At 40.1% G+C, this 20859-nt stretch overlaps 1 pseudogene; it reads left to right on the forward strand.

The window, feature by feature from the left end:
- The first annotated feature begins 20258 nt into the window (after positions 1–20258).
- Positions 20259–20359, forward strand: LOC117802496 (annotated as a pseudogene).
- Positions 20360–20859: the final 500 nt, after the last annotated feature.

The raw sequence follows: 20859 nt of genomic DNA on the forward strand, positions 1-20859 counted from the left end.
GCTTATTATATTGCAGTCATCTGAAGATTGGAAATCCAGGTGTGGCTTATGTAAATAATTACATAAAAGTTGATTCGAAGGCTTCATTCTTCTTCCATGACAGACAGCATTTTTCATTTAAATATTTTGAAGCACGTTGCAAAGGACAGAATTCTCTTCTTTCTGATAGGGCAGCCAAGATAACCAAGTCAGATGTCTAAACTAGGTTACATTTTGAAAATAAGAGTTCCTTCTCCTTTTTCCACTCTATCATCTTAGCTTTGATTACATTCATCATTGTTCTCCTCCCAAGATGTTCACTCTAGATAACAGGTTGTTTTGAATGATATTATCCTGGTAGATATTTTGCCATAGTAGAATAAGGAGATTTTCACACATAAGAAATTATACTTCTTACATGTGGTAGGTTAGTTGGGGGTCTTACAAGCAGAACAATTCTAGTCAATATATATGGAAAGTAGCCTGATAATGTAGGGGAGAAATATTAAAATTTGTATCTTTAAGGCCATTAATGAAAAACTAAATGTATTTCTTTGACAAAATAATTTAAAAATCACTTTATTACTGCAGGCTACATACTTTTTTTGTTCTTGTAATAATTCTATGAGTTTTCACATGTTCACATTGCTTGAGTAGCCCTGCATATTTCCTTGTTTTATGCCTGAAACTAAATTAATTACTTTGTTTAATTTCGGGGACATGCCAAGCTGCAGTTATGAATAGCTACTAATATCAAGTGTTTACATAGAGAGCGTGGGATGTGACAATAAATATCTACCCAATTACCAAACAACTGAGGGCAATATTGTTTCCAGGTAAGCTGGACAAATTGTAACTTCACTATTTTTAATAGGAAATGAAATAATTGCAAAGTCAGCACTGAGGTTTTGTTAAAAATCCAATGATGCCACAAGGTCAAATTATAACTTTATTAAGAAACCCGTTTGCAAATACAATAATGTATACGGTGGTTTTTTAAAGCCCAAGAATCTCAGGGAACACAGAGACATCCCTTGAACATCCATCCTGCCAGTGCTGTGGAAATATTTTGACAGACCTTCAGGAGGTGAAGAGAAATCAGTGTGGGAAGGTAGTTCAGCCATGAGCTTTAGAAGACATTATCTTAGAAAAAGATACGAGCACGTTTGCCAAATACAAAATAGCAATAACAGCAACAAGCAGTTTTTGTATCCATGCACTAGACTTTGTAAGGTTCATATTTTATACAAATTATTTTATTTAATCCTTACACAATCTCATGGAGGAAGTTGGTAGAATTAAGATTTCTCAAAATGGTTCTCATTTTGCAAAGGAGAGAATCAGTGATGAGCCAGGATTGGGAGTAAGGTGAGGTTGAAGGGCAGGTTGCAGGTCAGAGGGTGTTAAAACTGAAATTAAGTTGCACCTGTCCTTTAAAACAACCTCCACTTGGTGGGAGTACATCTGTTCCCATGGGGGTGAGGAGGGAGAGGTAGGACTTGAGGGTGGTTCTCCCATTGGGCATTGAGCTCTGAGCCGAAATTTAATCCTGAATTATAGCCGTCTTTTCCTAGCCTCTATTTCTAGCATTCCGCCAGGCCAGAAGAAGGAAAGCGTATGAATACACATCAGTTTGGGTCTTGTGGTTAATCCTTCATAGTTGGGGCGGATTTCCACCAGCCACTGAGCCTGTCCCCACGCCTTACCCCACCCTCACAGCAGCTTGTGTCTTCTTTATCTTCTCTTTTCACCTCAGCGCTGCTAAGTTCTTGTTTAGCTGCTAAAGGTAAATAGCTTTGGTTGTTTCTAGTCACTTTCTCTTCCCACTTTGGTTTTTGCCCAGACACACCCAAAATGCTAAGGCTCTGGTAACTATTTCCACTGAGGTTTTGAAGCCTTAGGAGGGGGCTTGTATTCTTAAGACTTTTCCCACAGTTGCCTACTCATTCCTTTGCTACATGCATATTTCTAAAATTTGGGGCTATCGGTGAGGTATTTGTTGACTTCCCTTCCTTTTCAGGTATTACCTTCAGGATGCATGAGGGGGTTGGGAATGGCACCAACCCCACTGGAAAACCTTTGGTTTTTTTGTTCTGCCTTCTTTTTAAAAATGTTTTTGGTGAGAAATAGACTCCCTCCAAGTTTAGTTGCTACTGGTGATCCTCCCCTTTTAAACTGTCATTTGTTATCAGAGAAAAGAGATTCTGAACTGAGTTCACTGTTAATTTTACTTAAAAATCCCCTCAAATCTTTCTTTCAGTTAAATTACTAAAATACTAACATGCAGTTATATAGCATATTTGCAGTTTTGATATTAGAATGTACTTTTCTATGAGTCTTGTCCCTGCCTAAACTGACTTTTGATGACTGCCTATCTTGGGCAAGTGGCTAACCCTTTTCAGCTTCTGATTTATAAGCTTGTACTTCCTTCAGCCCCTTGTGGCATTTTATACTATTGACCATTTCCTCTGTGTAACTCTATTCTTTGGTTTCTACTAAATCTTTCTGAGTCGATTCCAATCTTTCATGTTTTTCTTAGTTTCTTCACGAGAACTTCCTCCTTTGCTCTTTAAAAACTGTTCCAGGGGCATCTGGTTGGCTCAGTAGATTAAGCTTCTGCTTTTGGCTCAGGTCCTGATCTCGGGGTCCTGAGACTGAGGCTCAGCAGGGAGTCTGCTTCTTCCTCTCCCTCTGCCCCTCCCCCTACTCATGCAGTCTCTCTCTTGCTCTCTCTCAAATAGATAGATAAAATATTTAAAAGAACAAAAACAAAAACAAAACCCTGTCTAGATATTTGCAGTTTTGCCCTTGGCTAAAATGCAGGCCCAATCCAAAGTACAATTCAGCCTGTCGGACTGAGGTAGCCCAGAGCCAAGGTGCTGCCTCAAGGACTTCGAAAGCAGTTCCAATAGCACACCCATCATATTTACTGTTTTTGCCTTTCAAATTAAGAACTATTGGTTTACCATGAATTGTCAGTGTTGTTCAAAGGCATTTATTAGAAGTCATCATGGGGCTGGGTGTGTGGGGTCAGAAGATGATCTGTGCAAGTCAAGCAGTCACGAGGAGGCAAGAAGGGTGGCAGAGCTAAGATTATTAGAGGGCACGAGTTACATGAGAAGCAGTTAGCAGCAGATGATGGGCTGAGAGATGTTGAGTATGATGCGGAGTGTGGAGGCAAAGGACAAGGGGCAGGTGATGTTCCGAGACAGGGAGACTTACCAAGCTTTCTTTAAGGACTTTAAAGGCTAAGTCATCCCAATTCTCCCAAATAATAGAGACAGATTTGTTGTTTTTAAATACAACATACAGGGGTTGGGCCATAACAGAGAGGTTTGGAATCCACTTTCAACAGTAGGCAGTTAGCCCAAGAAAAACTGATAGTTAGTACTTAGTTTCGGGAAAGTTCAGATTGCCATGAAGCCTATTTTTGGATCTAAGTGTAACTTTTGTTCTGAAATCAGGTGCCTCAAATAAGAAGCCGGAGTTTGAACAAACAATTCTGCAATTCTCCTTGGAAACTTTGTGTCCCTTTAAGGCTGAAAGTTTTAACAGGTGGATGCTGTCTCCCCGAGAAGAGGCCTGAGGAGGGAAGCAGAAGGGCACATTGTGTATGTGTTGTAATGAAACAGGACCTGCAGGCAACTTCTATCATCTACCTCTGCCTTTAAGCTTTGGGAGAAGCAGGAAGGACTTATGGTAAAACCCTGGGGCAGTCCCGTCCAGACGTATCACTTTCCTTCCCAAGCAAAGGCAGAGAGAGATTGACCGGCCTTATCCACAGGGATGTTAAAGTGGATGATTTATCCACTACGCAAATCAATCACAGTGGGAAAGTTGCTTTCAGTGGGGATGGAGGCTAACAAAATATGGGGATTTGGAACCACAGGGTGTCAAAGGATAATAATATTGTTTATGGCTTGGAGATCCTGAACAAATCTCCATCTGTGGCCACTGGGTTTCCTCACAGGCAGAATAGGATTATCGCAGGGACTGGTACAGGGGATGAGAGGCCCTGAGCCTCATAATCTTCTTGTATGGGCTTGATGCCTTGAAGGGCCTCTTTATTTATAGGGTATTGATTCTGGGGAAATGTTTTGAGGGATCTACTTGGATTTCTTAAAAGATTTATTTATTTATTTGAGTGAGAGAAAGAGAGAGAGAGAGAGGTGAAAGTGAGGGGAGGGGCAGGGGAAGAGAACCTTGAAGCAGACTCCCTGCTGAGCAGAGCCCATGATCCATGAGATCATGACCTGAGCCAAAACCAAGAGTCAAATGCTTAACGAACTGAGCTACCCGGGTGACCCACTACTTGGATTTTTATAGGAAAAATAAAACCGTGCTATGGATTCTGCCAATTATCTGTTAAGAATATTGTCCATGAAGATGTGGCAGCTGGTCCAACAAGGACAAACGGTTAGTATCCTCAAAATTCGCTCTACTGCCATCAGAGATGGTGCAAATAAAAGATGTTGAAACATTGAGTCAGCTGATTAGATATTTTGGTTGCTGCTCTAAACTCTTGAATTATCTCCCCCTTTCAGGAGAAATAAATTACAACATGATATTTCTCTGAGAAATCTCAGCCCAGTAAATAACCAAGGGTTGAGGAACTGAGGAGAACCATGTTAGTACCCCAAGGCAGGGCTGTGTGGTAACAGTAGGGTTGAGCACCACGAGTTTAGCCCCGGTGTTAAGATTCATTCCCAGCTTGGTGTTGTTCCTCTAAGCTGGTTAAGAGGCAGGATTGGGAAGAACCACCTGAATTTCTTCGGAGTCCCATAATTGGCAGTTAGGAGGGCACTGGGAAGACTTGTTGGAGAACGGAAGGTGTCTGAGTTTATGTTTGCAATAGTCTTTGTTCCGGTCTCCTACTATTTGTAATAATGACAAAGATGGGGAGAGGGGGTTGGTTTTGTTTGCAAGGTTCCATTCATGGGAGTTGAAAATCAAGGATTGTAGTGGTCTACCTTTTAGTTGAATCATCTGGGGGCGGGTGAGCTGATTGCTCAATGAGAGCTGGAGTAGACATGGTCCCCCATTCCATCCTGGTCCCCTCCTTCTTTTTTTAAGGCTCCAAGTCTAGCATGGAACCCAACATGGGGCTTGACCTCACGACCCTGAGATCAAGAGTCAGACGCTCACCCAACTGAGCCACCCGGGCCCCCCACCATGTTGGTCCTTTTAATGAGAGGGGAAAGATCCTGGTTTCACCCATTAATGAGCATGAAGTTGAAAGCTGAGATGAATTCAACATCCACAGGAGGACCAGAATTTTCCTTAAAAACAATTTGGGACCGGCTATCACATTCACACACAAGATTACTGGGCTTCTGGGTACAGGCCTCGATCTTATTCATTAACAGGTTTTGGGAAAGCCCTAGGGATTGCCAGGTGACATCAATTAGTGATTGCTGCTCCAGAACACATTGCAAGGCAAGGTGCTTGTCTCTTACTTGCAGTTCAGAGATTTTTCAGGATTGTGCCCATTAGCTGTTCCCACCCAGTGCTGGACTTGGCCTCTGCCCACGAGCCTGAGAACTAGCAGGTACAAATCTGAGAAACCTGGTTGGTAAGTCTGGACTAAATTAAATTTCTTGGCAAATCTATGAGGATCTTTAGTAACTCTAGGAAAATCTTTGACTTTAGCTCACAGTTTGGCCTCAGTCCAGAGGACATAGGAAATTAGGGGGTTAGCAGGACCCTCAGAGGATCTAATTTTAAAGGGGCAGGTTCTCATGGATTTGAGTGAGGAGGAAGTAGAGAGAGGTTTGGGAAAAAAGGGAAATTCAGTTAGAGGGTTGAAATGAAGAAATGAAAGGCACAAAGGAGGTGCAGTAGGGCAATTGAAGATTAGTGGAGGACTCAGGGGTGAAGGGGCCTCCGATGCCTTTTTACTTTTTTTTTTTTTTCAGTTGTGTACTTTCCTTGGTCAATTTAGAAATAGCATTTTGTAAAAAGGCGGTTTTAGAGTCCTGAATATGCTCGGAAGCCTCACAATACCCATTGAAATGGGCGCCCCATTCAGTTTACTTTATTTTAGAGCAGTGGTCTTCTAAATTTGGTTCTAAAAAAGCAAATTTGAGGAGATTTAAAGTTCCCTATAGTGAACTTTGAGTTCTAAATTATCTTTGGTTAAGTTGGTCCAATTAGTTACAAATAGCACGAGGAGGGACCCTACTTTTTAAACATAAAAAAGGTCGGGGTCCCAGAGAACTCCCCTGAGAGTATTTGGGAGATTGGGATCCCCTTATTCAAAGCCAGAGGCTCAAAAAATCCAAATGAGTACTCATCAGGAAAGACAAAGCCTTTTTTATTTTTTAATTTTATTAATTTATTTGAGAGAGCACGCTTGAACACGTGAACAGGGGGAGGGGGAAAGGCAGAGGGAGAGGGAGAAGCGGACTCCAAGCTGAGCAGGGAGCCCCGCTGGGGCTCGAGCCCAGGACCCCGAGGTCATGACCTGAGCTGAAGGCAGCCGCTTAACCAACTGAGCCACCCAGGCACCCCAGGAAAGACAAAGCCTTTAAACAGATCCCAAATAAAGTTGGAGAGCTCAACCAAAATGAGGGAGCTCAGATCTGAGAGGACACTTCCAGAACTAAAAGGAAAAAGACTCATAGAAGCTGAGAGCACAAAGGGCTCAAGTTCTCTGGGGGTCATTATTTCCTCAGTGGTTCATCTCTTTCCCAGCCTCATATTTGGACACCATGGATTGTTGACCTTAGTAAAAGGAGCCAGTTACTTTAGACGAGATCGGGTGCGTTCAGGGTGATATGGCTGTAGATGGGAGCCAGTTATTTTACCAGCAAAAGGAGTGTATTTGGGATTAGCAGAGGAATTGTAATTTAGGACAAGCAAACTATGGTGAACCACAAGAGAGTCCAGAGAACAGAAGAGAAGGGCTCGATTTAATAGAGGGAAGGAGGAAGCCAGGAGTGGCCCCTTTGCTGTTTTCATTAGCTGGGCTGCTGCTGGGCAGGGAGGAATTCTTCCTTTCCTTTCTCCTGCTGGGGTATGTACAGTGAGCTGCTTCCGTCGGAGGATGCGTGGGACGCTTCTTGCCCTGAGCGGTAGTGCGTGGCTGCTCCCCCCACTTCAGGGCTTCCAACTCCATTTAAAATGATGTTTCTTTTATTTTCACATGGAAAAAAAAAAGATGCTCCTAGGACTCATATAACTTAGGAAATTAAAGGGTTTCAGGAGCTCTGCCACTGGGGGCAGAGACCGATATGTATTTTCTCTTGTCTCATACTGATCTCCGTACGTTTAAGGTCTGAGCTCTAGGACTACAACCCACACCTGCACGCAGTCACGTGAATGTCCCAGAGAAAAATGAATATTAACATGACTCAACATGTCCCAAACTTTGCTAATTTCCCCCCACTCTCTTGCTATCTTCATTTTTGTTTATATTTCCATTTTTCTAGTTAGTAAATCATAATGCCCTAAGCCCTCTGACCCAAATTTCCTGGGAGTCGTGCTACACGTCTTTCTTTTCCTCATCACCTACAGTCATTGACCAAGTGCTACGGATTCCACCTACTGAATCCTATCAGCTTTCATCCATCCACTCTGTTCCGTTTATACTTCCAGCTGCACGTAATAACTAATCTGACTGAAAGCTGCCTCAACACCAAGGATTTGGGAACTTCCCTTGAAGGTTCTAGAGTTGTTATTTCGAACTGTAGTGCAGCAGTTCAGAGCTCTCAGAACTCTATGATGGCTTTTCTGAAACTTTTTGGGTCTTCTCCTCAGGGCTACATGCAGCAATACAGCAATAGGGAACAAACACTCTTTCACATGACAATGTCCAGAAGTCAAAAAGGTAAGATTCTTCCGTGTAGCGCTCAATCTTTTTTTTTTTTAAATTTTTTATTATGTTATGTTAGTCACCATACAGTACATCATTAGTTTTTGATGTAGTGACCCCTGATTCATAATGCTCAATCTTTTTTTTTTTGCCAATATATATATTTTTTTATTATTATATTATGTTAGTCACCATACAGTACATCCCCGGATTCCGATGCAAAGTTCGATGCTTCATTAGTTGCGTATAACACCCAGTGCACCATGCAATATGTGCCCTCCTTACTACCCATCACCAGTCTATCCCATTCCCCCACCCCCTTCCCCTCTGAAGTCCTCAGTTTGTTTCTCATAGTCCATAGTCTCTCATGTTTCATTCCCCCTTCTGATTACCCCCCCTTTCTTTATCCCTTTCTTCCCCTACCGATCATCCTAGTTCTTATGTTCCATAGATGAGAGAAATCATATGATAATTGTCTTTCTCTGCTTGACTTATTTCACTTAGCATTATCTCCTCCAGTGCCGTCCATGTTGCAGCAAATGTTGAGAATTCGTTCTTTCTGATAGCTGAGTAATATTCCATTGTATATATGGACCACAGCTTCTTAATCCAGTCATCTGTTGAAGGGCATCTCGGCTCCTTCCATGATTTGGCTATTGTGGACAATGCAGCTATGAACATTGGGGTGCATATGGCCCTTCTCTTTACTACGTCTGTATCTTTGGGGTAAACACCCAGTAGTGCAATGGCTGGGTCATAGGGTAGTTCAATTTTTAACTTTTTAAGGGACCTCCACACTGTTTTCCAGAGTGGCTGTACCAACTTGCATTCCCACCAACAATGTAGGAGGGATCCCCTTTCTCCACATCCTCTCCAACAATTGTTGTTTCTTGCCTTGTCTATCTTTGCCATTCTAACTGGCGTAAGGTGGTATCTCAGTGTGGTTTTGATTTGAATTTCCCTGATGGCTAATGATTTTGAACATTTTTTCATGTGTCTGTTAGCCATTTGTATGTCTTCATTGGAAAAGTGTCTGTTCATATCTTCTGCCCATTTTATGATTTGTTTATTTGTTTCTCGTGTATTGAGTTTGAGAAGTTCTTTGTAGATCTTGGATACCAGTCCTTTATCTGTGGTGTCCTTTGCAAATATATTCTCCCATTCCGTGGGCTGTCTCTTAGTTTTTTTGACTGTTTCCTTGGCTGTGCAGAAGCTCTTTATCCTGATAAAGTCCCATAAGTTCATTTTATCTTTTATTTCTCTTGCCTTTGGAGATGTGTCGTGAAAAAGGTTGCTCTGGCCGATGTCATAGAAGTTGTTGCCTATGTTCTCCTCTAGAATTTTGATGGATTCCTGTCTCACATTGAGGTCTTTCATCCATTTGGAGTTTATTTTTGTGTATGGTGTGAGAGAGTGGTCAAGTTTCATTCTTTTGCATGTAGCTGTCCAATTTTCCCAGCACCATTTATTGAAGAGACTGTCTTTTTTCCACCGGATGTTTTTTCCTGCTTTATCAAAGATTAGTTGCCCAAAGAGCCGAGGGTCCATTTCTGGGTTCTCTATTCTGTTCCATTGGTCGATGTGTCTGTTTTTGTGCCAGTACCATGCTGTCTTTGTGATCACAGCTTTGTAGTACAGCTCGAAATCCGGCATTGTGATGCCCCCAGCTTTGTTTTTCCTTTTCAACAGTTCCTTGGAGATTCGGGGCCTTTTCTGGTTCCATACAAATTTAAGGACTATTTGTTCCAGTTCTTTGAAAAATGTCCTCGGTATTTTGATCGGGATAGCATTGAAAGTGTAGATTGCTCTGGGTAGTATGGACATTTTAACTATGTTAATTCTTCCAATCCATGAGCATGGAATATTTTTCCATCTTTTTATGTCTTCCTCAATATCTTTCAAAAGTGATCTATAGTTTCTAGGATATAGGTCCTTTACGTCTCTGGTTAAGTTAATTCCAAGGTAACGTATGGTTTTTGGTGTTATTGTAAATGGGATGGATTCCCTAATTTCTCTTTCTTCAGTCTCGTTATTCGTGTATAGAAATGCAACTGATTTCTGGGCATTGATTTTGTATCCTGCCACCTTACTGAATTGTTCTATAACTTCTAATAGTTTGGGAGTGGATTCCTTTGGGTTTTCCATATAGAGTATCATGTCATCTGCAAAGAGAGACAGTTTGACTTCTTCTTTGCCGATTTGGATACCTTTGATCCCTTTTTGTCTTCTGATTGCTGTTGCAAGGACTTCTAGTACTATGTTGAATAATAGTGGCGAGAGTGGGCATCCTTGTCGTGTTCCTGATCTTAAGGGAAAGGCTTCCAGCTTTTCCCCATTGAGAATAATGCTTGCAGTAGGCTTTTCATAGATGGCTTTTATGAGATTGAGAAATGTACCCTCTATTCCTACACTCTGAAGGGTTTTAATCAGGAAAGGATGCTGTATTTTGTCAAATGCTTTTTCTGCATCAATTGAGAGGATCATATGGTTCTTGAGTCTTTTCTTGTTGATATGATGTATCACATTGATTGATTTGCGAGTGTTGAACCATGCTTGCATCCCAGGTATGAATCCCACTTGGTCATGATGGATAATCCTTTTAATGTACTGTTGGATTCTATTAGCAAGGATCTTGTTGAGGATTTTGGCGTCCATATTCATTAGAGAAATCGGTCTATAATTCTCTTTTTGAGGGGGTCTTTGCCTGGTTTGGGGATCGGGGTAATATTAGCCTCATAGAATGAGTTTGGTAGCTTTCCTTCTGTTTCTATTTTTTGAAATAGCTTTAGGAGAATAGGTATTATTTCTTCTCTGAATGTTTGATAGAATTCCCCAGGAAAACCGCCCAGGCATAATGCTCAATCTTTTTATCAGGGTAGAAAATCCTTTCTAGGAATACCTAGCCAACTACCACCACCCACCACACCCCACCCCAACTCACACACACACACACACACACACACACACACACGCACTCTCTCTCTCTCTCTCCCCTCCCCCAGCATGAGGTCCCTTGCTCTGGATTGGGTCACATAGCCAGGCTCTTTCTGGGCCCCTGTGTTCATCTGCCAGGANTTCTGGGCCCCTGTGTTCGGGAAGTAGGGTAGGAAAATGGCTGTTGAGTGTCTGCTATATTCTTCATCTTTCCCCCATTTTCTCTACTCTTGCTGGAGTTAACGGTTCTTATCATGTCTGGCATGGGCTGTTTTCATAGACTCCTGAATTATTGCCCAGTTGCCCATGTCACTAACATCATGTCTCCTGGAGTGAGCTTTCTATAAGGTATTACAGTTTATTTAAATAACTTATTAAAATTATTCTTGAATTATGACGCATGTACAGAGACTAAAAGTGTTGTTAATGGTTGTTTTAGGTAGTTTCACCATAAATATCTTTGCCACAAGCATTTTTGCTGTAAGCGTTTTTGCCGTGTAACTAATAGGCTGTTAAGACAATTTTGCAGCAAACAATAAAATAAGGAAAAATAAAAGAGGGTCATTAGAAAGGACATAATGAAACATGGAAAAAGTGATATAATTAATGAATAATTTCTTTATTAAGAGAAGTATCCTTTCGAAACGATAGCATGCCTATTTGTAACTGAGCTCCGTACTGTGTTGTGAGTCTTTTACACTGTTGTTCCTTGTTGGCCCCGGGTCACGTGTCCGTTGATGGGCACTTCAAAGTTGTGTGGAGAATGTGTTCACGCTGTACTGCATTTGTAACTGACCTTTGTTATTGTTAACTGCTGTGATTTGACTTTCTAGCGTAGTATACAGTCTGACTTTACGCAGTCTGATTTCACACTTCTAGTAAGTTCTATCACTGACTCTTCTATCAAGTGGATATAGGTAGCTGTTTCTACTACTTTAAGACCACCGTGTCTACTTGTCACAGTATAAACAATTATGGCGGTTAGCTAAGATTTATGTAATATAAAAATGGGAACTTTGTCAATGGGGAGATGAAACCAAAGCGATCATTTAGTTATGGACTGGAAGTGTGTGTGGAGAAGATGCTTATGGCACAGATGTCTACTACAAAGATGGCTTACAGCAAAAATACCGAACCCCCGTTAATGGCGTAGTTACAGTGTTCATGCCTGGCTGATGATAGGTTGGTCTGAATATACATGACTCTATCTGTATACAGTATTAATAGAAAATGATAATTCTTTGTGAAATGGAATTATAAATGTTCATATTGTGTTACATCTTGCTTTCTTTCACCCACAATGTATCATAGACTTTAGAATACATTTTCTACCATATCAGAGAATATGTTAATTTTTTTGCAAGAAATTTTTTAGTTGTGTTTTTAAGTTAAGGTAATTTCAAAATTGATAATCCCTCCTAAAGCAGCCACACTAATATCTATGCAAGGACTAATAACAGGGAGTAACTATGTAGGGCTTTTAAATCCATTTTATAGTACCAAGAGTATATAATGTATATAATTTATGTTATAACTCTACCCAATATGGAAAAGGGGCAAGTGTGGGCCGTTATGTTAAATGCCTTCATAAGTCTGTGCAAATGGAGGTTGGATATTTTAAATCTTTATAGAAATTTTTTATTAACATTTCAAATGCATTTGAATATTGAAAATCTTTCACTCATATCCTTTAATTAGAAATATTTTTGGGGCACCTGGGTGGCTCGGTGAGTTGAATGACTAACTCTTGATTTTGGCTCAGTTCATGATCCCAGGGTCCTGGAATCAAGCCCCACATTGGGCTCCATGCTCAGTGGGGAGTCTCCTTGAGGATTCTCTTCCCCTCTGTTTCTCTCCCTCAGCCCCACCCCCCCCAGCATACTCTCTCTGTAAGATAAATAAAAATTATTTTTTTAAAAAAAGAAATATTTTTGAAAGTTGGATTTCCCAATTTACATTATTACCCTAGGAATTATTCTTGTTTTTGAGGGTGAAATGTCCATTTGAGAAAACTAAAATCATAAATGATTTTAAGAATAAAGCTAATGGACAAAAATGGACTTTATTCTTATTTTTAAGACAAGGCCAGGGAGAAGAAGGTGGCCCAAGTAGTTCCCCAGCCTCTCTTTCCTCCTCATTCCATTATTCTGGTGGCTCCTGAAGGATGGTCTGAATTTTCCTGAAGTTTCTAGAAGAGGCTGAGCAGGACAGGGCCTCCATCTCCAATGCAGCACTGTCCAATTTGAAAAATAATGTGAACTATATTGCAAGTCACATATGGAATTCAAAATTTTCTAGTAGCCATATTAAAAAAGGAAAAAGGGAAAAGGGAAAAGGGAAATTAATTGTAATAATATATTGTATCTAACTCATGTCCAAAATGTGATCATTTCAACATGTAATTTATATAAAAATATTGAGATATTTTACTTTCTTTGTACTAATTCTTCAAAATTTTGCTTGTATTTTATACTTATAGGACATCTCAATTCAATCTAGCCATATTTCAAAGTGCTTGATAGTCCCATGTGGCCAGTGGTTATCATATTGGCTAGTGAGGACTCCTGATATCATTGACAAAATACTCAGGGACAGTGTAGGAAGTGAGGGCATGCCTTTGTTCAAGATTGAAGGTAAGAGGGGCACCTGGGTGGCTCAGTCGTTAAGCGTCTGCCTTCGGCTCAGGGCGTGATCCCAGGGTCCTGGGATCGAGCCCCACATCGGGCTTCCTGCTCTGCTGGGAGCCTGCTTCTTCCTCTCCCACTCCCCCTGCTTGTGTTCCCTCTCTCGATGGCTGTCTCTCTCTCTTTGTCAAATAAATAAATAAATAAATAAAATCTTAAAAAAAAAAAGATTGAAGGTAAGAGCCTAGGTTTTGGGATGTTTCAGAAAGGGACACACTTATTGGCTTGCTGCGTGTGGCTGGGAGTGGCTGCTAGATCTGTTAACTTGGGGTCCTTGAAGGAGGACTGTGGCAGTGTGCTGAAACATCTCCAGCTCGTTCAGCTAGATAATGGCTACCAAGAGGGCCCCGGGAGTTCAGGGGGCTCTTTCAAGTGTTGGCAGAGGGATGACGTTTTGCCATTTTATGCTGCTAGCCCATAAGAACGGACACGTTCATGCCTTCTGCCACTAGTCTGACTGCCACTCCCTGAGAGTGACAAACAGCCTGACCTACAGTAACATTCAAAGAAAATGCAACACTCTATAGATGAAGAGGGCGCACAGCTAATTTTGGGAGACTGAGTCACTCGAGGAAAGAAGACCAAATTAAACAATGAAAATAGAAAGGGTTTTGCCCAATTAGAGCTAATGAGAAGATGGAAGAGAAATTAAACAAATAGCAATGACCCTAAAGGAGAGCATAAAAGAGATTTTTTGGAACTATCATAATCAGCTTGGGCTGCTACAATAAAATACTGTAGACCAGGTGACTTTGGGAACAGACATTTGTTGCTCTCTGTCTGGAGGCTGGGAAGTCTAAGCAAGGTGCCAGTGGATTCATTTGATAAGGATCTTCTTCCTGCTTTCTTATGCTCTATTCTCAGGTAGTGGAAAGAGGAAATTTCGGTGTCTCTTTCCCTTCTTGTAAGGGCACTAATTGCATTACGGGGGTTCTACCCTTATGACTTCCTTTAAACCTAATTCCTACCCAAAGGCTTCTGCCCCTTAATACCATCCCCCTGGGGCTGTGGCTTCAGCATGTGAATTTTGAGGGTATATAAACATCCATCCATAACAAGAATGTATAAAACTGATTTCCAAATGAAAAATTTTAATAGTCACACTGAAAAAGAATATAATCTTTGCTGAAAATGGAATTAATGTTCTGGGAGATCAAGAGAAAGAAATAACTTGTAAAACCCAGCAAAAATACAGAGAACCATGCCTGCAATGATCAGGCAATATCCAGGGGACTGCACATGTGAATAGCAGGACTACAAGAAAAAGAATCTAAAATATATAGAAAAGCAATATGTGGAAGATTTGATTATTTTCAAAAATACACCTCACCCCTCAGTGACCATGTGGGAAGCGTGCCAGTTTCTGAGCTGAGACATTTAGAAGTCAGCCAAAATTCTGACAGCTCTCTGAAATGCCTCCTTCTCTCCACCAAGAGATATGCATGCAACCGACCTGTGGTTCTTTAAGGTATTGTCCCAGGAAAAGACAGGTGGACTTAACCTACACCCTATATGGGGTTGAGAGTCTGGACTAGCCAGCCTAGCTGAGCCCAGGCCAGACCAGCTGACCTGTAGCCCATTTACAAACCTCACAGCAGGCTTATTGGAAGCCAGTAAGATCTGGGGGCTATCGGTTTGGCAGCATCACCACAGCAAAAAATATGGCTAATACAAAATAATTCAACAAACAATTGAAGAAAATTTGCTTGAGCTGAAGAAAGCCTTCAATCTGTAGATTGAAATGGCTCATTCAGTCTCAAAAAGAATTGAGAACAAACAAGCTTACAACCTATATATCCTGATGAAATTTTAAGAATAAAGTAAAGGAAAGAGAATCAGTTTGGTATAAACATTCTTATCATTCTTTATAAAGAAGACAAAAAAAGAACCGCTAACCAGAAATTCTTTCCCTTTCCAAAATATCACTTATCTGTTAGGACAAGAGAAAGTTAAGGCACTTGAGAGGACACCAGTTACCTCTTCCAAGAAAGTCCTTGAGGAGGGACTCCAACCTTTTGCCAATGGATTCAGATAATATCGCTCAAGATAATGGGAGATAGGGAGGAAAGTGTGGGGGCGCCTGGGTGGCGCAGTCTTTAAGCGTCTGCCTTCGGCTCAGGGCGTGATCCCAGCATTCTGGGATCGAGCCCCACATCAGGCTCCTCCGCTAGGAGCCTGCTTCTTCCTCTCCCACTCCCTCTGCTTGTGTTCCCTCTCTCGCTGGCTGTCTTTCTCTGTCAAATGAATAAATAAAATCTTTTTTTAAAAAAAAGAGGAAAGTGTGGTAACAATTCTTGCCATACTTAAGCCTCAGTAGGTGATTTAAAAATTAACTGAGAATTTATTGTATAAAGTAAGGATTCAACAATTGAGAAACACTGAAAGGGATAACATAAGCATAGTTTGAAATTAAGATTCAATTTACACAATTTAAATTGTGTGAAGATCTCATGTCATGAAGGAAGGGCAGATAATTGGGGAGTAAGAGATCCTACCACTCTCTCTGAATGTCAGAGGAAAGAGGAGAGGAAGCAATGATCAGACAGGCCTATCGGTGGGAGGCACAATTATTATTTAATATTGATATATTAATAGAACATATATTTTAAATTATTATCAGGGAAGGGACTTTAATTACTAGTGACATCAATAAACACAATTTTTTTCCCCTCTTTTAGGGAGAAGGAAGAGAAACTTAAGCCAGCAAAATTTAAGGGAACAGAAGAAACCATAGTAAATTATAATAAACACTCAACATAAAATCAGATAACAAGAATAAAAACCATCCCAATAAATGCAAATGGACCGAATACCTGGCCCTATGCTAAGTGCTGGTAAAGAATGTCTCTTTTATTGCCTTTTGTTTAATACTTTTGATTATCTGACATAGGATGTGATTTAAAACTTTAAATTTTTAAAATTAGAAGTAATCAAAGGAAGTTGATTTTTATCCATTTAATTATGGGCAATAGCGTTTATATTTTAGATTCTGTTATTTCCTTACTACATTTTTACTGAGAAAATCACACATCATTTTCTTTTCCCAAGTGTTTAGCTACTAAGTTGGGTTGTAGAGATATTGAGCAAAATAATAATTAGAAATTTTTTGGCACAAATATTAAAAATATGAGGTTGTTTTCTAAGTTCTAGCAAAATATGATTCTTTACTCAATTTTTATAACGAGCAATTTCCAAGCTACTTAGCTCATGCAGAGTTGATTGTTTTTATATGGGTATAATAATAAACCTTTTTAAAATCCATTTGACATGTTCATGGCTTGTTAGAGAAACTACTAGAAAATTATTTACTTTGTCCTTGTGTTGATTGAAGAAGTATTTCATTTTTTTCAAAAGGATGGAAGATTATAAGGAAGGAGGAAATTTTCTTAAACAGTGTATCAAGAGAAATATTATATATGACTCTACATATATTGATGAAGTAAGGTGTTTAAAGTCCAGTTTTATCTTCTGATATTTTGTCATTATGGAGCTTTACAAAAGAATGTCAACAGGGAAGGAGAGAATAAGTGACCTTTAAGCAGATGGTGGCCAAGTTCATATCTTTGCAGTTCAGGTCATCTATTGCACCAGTGAGCCTAAAGCAGTCTTGTCATTGCATTTGAGTTACACTTTTAAAATAAATCTTTTCTTTCTCTTCTCTTCCTCTTTTTCTGTCTTTCTTTTTGTTAATCTTAGAGAAAAGTTCTTGACGCTTTTCAAAATCGACTCCCAGCTTTATAAATTGCTCATGAATAAGCATTGTCAAAAGGAGAATCCAAACCAAGCTAATTTCTTTTCCGTAGCTCAAAACAATTGTTTCCTGGGTCTGCAACATCTGTTTTCTGCAATCAAAAAGGGTCAAAATCTAGTCTCACATTCCCATTTCTCTCTGATTTCCAGAGCACAACACCCAAGTCTTTGATTTTTTTCCCTTTGCTAGTCGCCATGCAAAGAATTTTACAGCTCGATAAAATGAAAGACTCAGCACTGTGTGGTTCATACAAGTGGCTGAAGGGATTTTGGGATAGGTTAATGGTTCCGATTGTTTTCTCATATTGATTTTTAAGATGATTATATTTTATTTATGGGGGAAAAACTTGGACTTGCATGTGAACTGCCTTGAGGGTAAACTAGGCCTCTTGCACATAGAAACATTTTATGTGAATTTGTAATGATTTGCAGGAAAGAAAGAAAGAAGAATATGCTTATAAATAATTCCTTTCATTAAAAAAGAAAAAGGACTATGACTTTAGAAAACCCATTTGGACCAAGTGGTTGAATTAGTACTGACCATTGAACTGACCATTTTGAGTAGTCAACAAAAAGAAAAACAAAAGGTAGTCCTTTTTGGCTCTAGTCCAAAGCAAGTTCAAAAGGATTGATCATGTAGGGCGGCTGGGTATGGGATTGACCAAAGTCCTCTATGTTGGGTGGATGGGAGAGCTGGTCGGCTCCTCACTGCTTGGCTTTTGAGATTGCTTGCAGCCTTTCAAAGGTTGCTGCTGATGCCCGTCACGTTGAGGAGGGGCTGTGTTAGTTCTGGAATCCTGAGATAAATGCATTTCTCTCTTTGCAGTACTGACTTGAATTTTTTGGATCTATTTCAAGTAGAGCAGATGACTAATCACCCCCTTCTGCTAGTTGATAATGGGTTGTCTATAAAACCTTGTTTTTGTATGGTTACCTTATTGTGAAGTTCACGTCTTTTGAGGAACATTCACCACTGAAAGGCAGGGAAAATGTCCACTCCAGGGTGTAGTAAAGCTGACAGGGAAAAAGAAAAAAACACTAAATGACTTGGCTCTGTTGTTTTTTAGTTTCCTGAGAGAAAGTGGCCTTGACCTCCATGCATTACTGCTTTTGAGGTTGTAACAGCAGATGGTACAAACTGACAGTTGGTGAAGACAACTAAAGGTGTTTATAACATTGCAGGGTTGTGCAGGTGACTTTAAAAACAAAGGATTTGGAAGTGATAAAAAGTGGAGACTGGCAGTAGAGATGGTAATAAAGCCACTAGCTACTTGAGGCAACGTCCTTTTTTTATTTTTTTTTCTTTTATTGCATCTGATTGCAAATTAAAGTGGGGGGAAAAAAAAAGATTAACCCCAGGCAGAAAAGAATATTCAGTCCCTGCCTCAGTGGTTTTCAAAACAAAAAACTGTAGTCTTTGATTTTTAGATTTGATTTTTTTTTTTCTTTTGCCTGCTGGTTGCCATACAAAGAGATATAGCTCAATAAAATGAAAGATCCACAGCGCTGTGTTTCATAGCAAGGGCCTGGAGGGATTCTGAGCCAGGTTAATGGATATGATGGTTTTCCCTTCATTGATTTTTAAGATGATTATATTTTATTTATAGGCGAGAAAATAATAGTTAATCTTAGATTTATTGAAAACTTATTGCAAGGCTGCATAAATTGATAACAATAACAGTACATTTGGGCAACAAAACTAGACTTGTCTTTAATCCCTTAAGTGCTGATGTGCAGGGAATCTATTGACTTGAAATTAAATATGCTCTAACCTACAACTGAATCCAGGTGGGGAAGAGTTATATTTTTCAGGCTGCTCTGAAAGATTTCATTACACAAAGCTTTGGTACACCCGAGGTGTTTCTTTTGTAAAAACTAGGTAAAAAATCTAGGAGCCGAAAGCTCAGGGATATCGGCATGTTGCTCTCTGGGGCTTTAAGACCCGACTTTCAAATCAGTCAGTCATTTGTCAGCTAAAAAGCCTACTGGTCAACCATAATTGTGTCCAGAGGTTTGGATCTTAAACCAGGATGTGTGTGTTCTAAGATGCAGAAAAAACTCAAAACATCAGCTTATCATAACTCAGAATTCCATTGCCTTAAAATGATTCTGTTTTCATATCTTAAATGAATTTGATGCAGGCAGGCTGGGTCTGAGGACCCAGGGGAAGAGCCCGCAGGACCAGTCAAAAGAGTCCTGGGCTTCGTGCAGGATAGACATCAAAGATGAACTGAAGAAAGTGAAAGCAGAATTTATTGAATAAATGAGTGACAGAGAATAGCAGAAGGAGTGTCTGGGAGACTTGGAAAGGAAAGGAGAACGAGTCTTAACACTCGAGGTTAGGGGTTTACATTGGATAGGGGTATGGGGCCTGAGCTCCTTTAGGATTCCAGGGTAGGGTCCAATCAGAGGTGAGTGTCAGCTGAACAACAGGTGTTATTCTATAAATCACCAAAGGTAAGGGGTATCGATACCAGCGTCAGCGGAAGTTTGCTTGAAGCTAATATCCCGGAGCAGGTTTGGGATCTGGCTCTTTTTAGATGTTATCAGGTGTTTGGGGCCTAGGACCAAACTCAGAGAATGGTTCACTTTTTTGCTTTCCCCTTGCAGTGGGAATATAGCTTCTTTGGTTTATTCAGAAATGAGGGCTAGAGGAAAAATGGCACAGACAGAGCCTTTTACAATGGAGTCCCTTTAGGCTTCCCTATCTCAAATTCAGGGACCTTTTGGATTCGGAACAAATGAATTCCCATTAGCCAAGCAGGGACAGTAACTTGGCCCAATCGGAATAGAACACTGGGTCTTTGTCTCTCAAAAAGATTGAATAATTGTCAATACAGATGTGTGGCTTAGAAATGTCAGCTATGGGCCCTTGATATGCAGGACTTATCCGAAGTGCGTGAGCCAAAGCATTCTCTCCAGCAATTTAATTAGTCAAAGTTTTCCAGATAATTGAATGTTTATGCAGAGAAGGGAGCAGAAATATTTGAAGTGTACTGTAGCGACAGAGAACATTGACCACTGAGTCACCCAAAATAACAATGCAGCATTGTTTAAAAGTGTTTGAAGGTTCACTTTTATTAAAAGTTCCGTATTGGGCTTGCTTGCCAGTGTGTATACTAAATTTGGATCAGTACACAGATTAGCATGACCTTTGTGTAAGGATGAAATGCGAATTCGTGAAGTATTTTTCTTTTGCACTTTCAGCCAGAACTACAACATGTACGTGCAAAAGCTAAAATGGCTTAACATTATGTTACACTTTACACTGAAAATGTATTACTGTGAATGGTCTATAATTAAGCCCAATGAGACATCGAGGGAGTCCATACATGTATCAGTGAGCAGATGCAGTTTACTTATTTATAGAATGTTTCTTTTTGAAAAACTAGTGGTGGACACATTTGGATCACATTTATACAGTTACAAAAATAAAGATTTGATTACGGTCATTCTTCCAAAAAAGTGCCATGTTAACTCATGCTGTAGCTAATAGGAATGGTAGAAGTTGACTTTTATCTGTGTTAAAAGATAAACTGAGATATGTTAAAAAATTAAGTTTATTGGAGCAAAAATTGATTCCAATGGGCCAGCACCGAACTGAGGTGGCTGGGAGTGCTTTGCTGACAGCAGCTAGGGGAAAGACTCCGGAAGAGAAGAGCCGGAAGCAAAGCGAGAACGTATTGAGGTGGCTACAGT

The sequence above is a fragment of the Ailuropoda melanoleuca genome, chromosome 5 (genome assembly GCF_002007445.2).
Source record: "Ailuropoda melanoleuca isolate Jingjing chromosome 5, ASM200744v2, whole genome shotgun sequence".
NCBI lineage: Eukaryota > Metazoa > Chordata > Mammalia > Carnivora > Ursidae > Ailuropoda > Ailuropoda melanoleuca.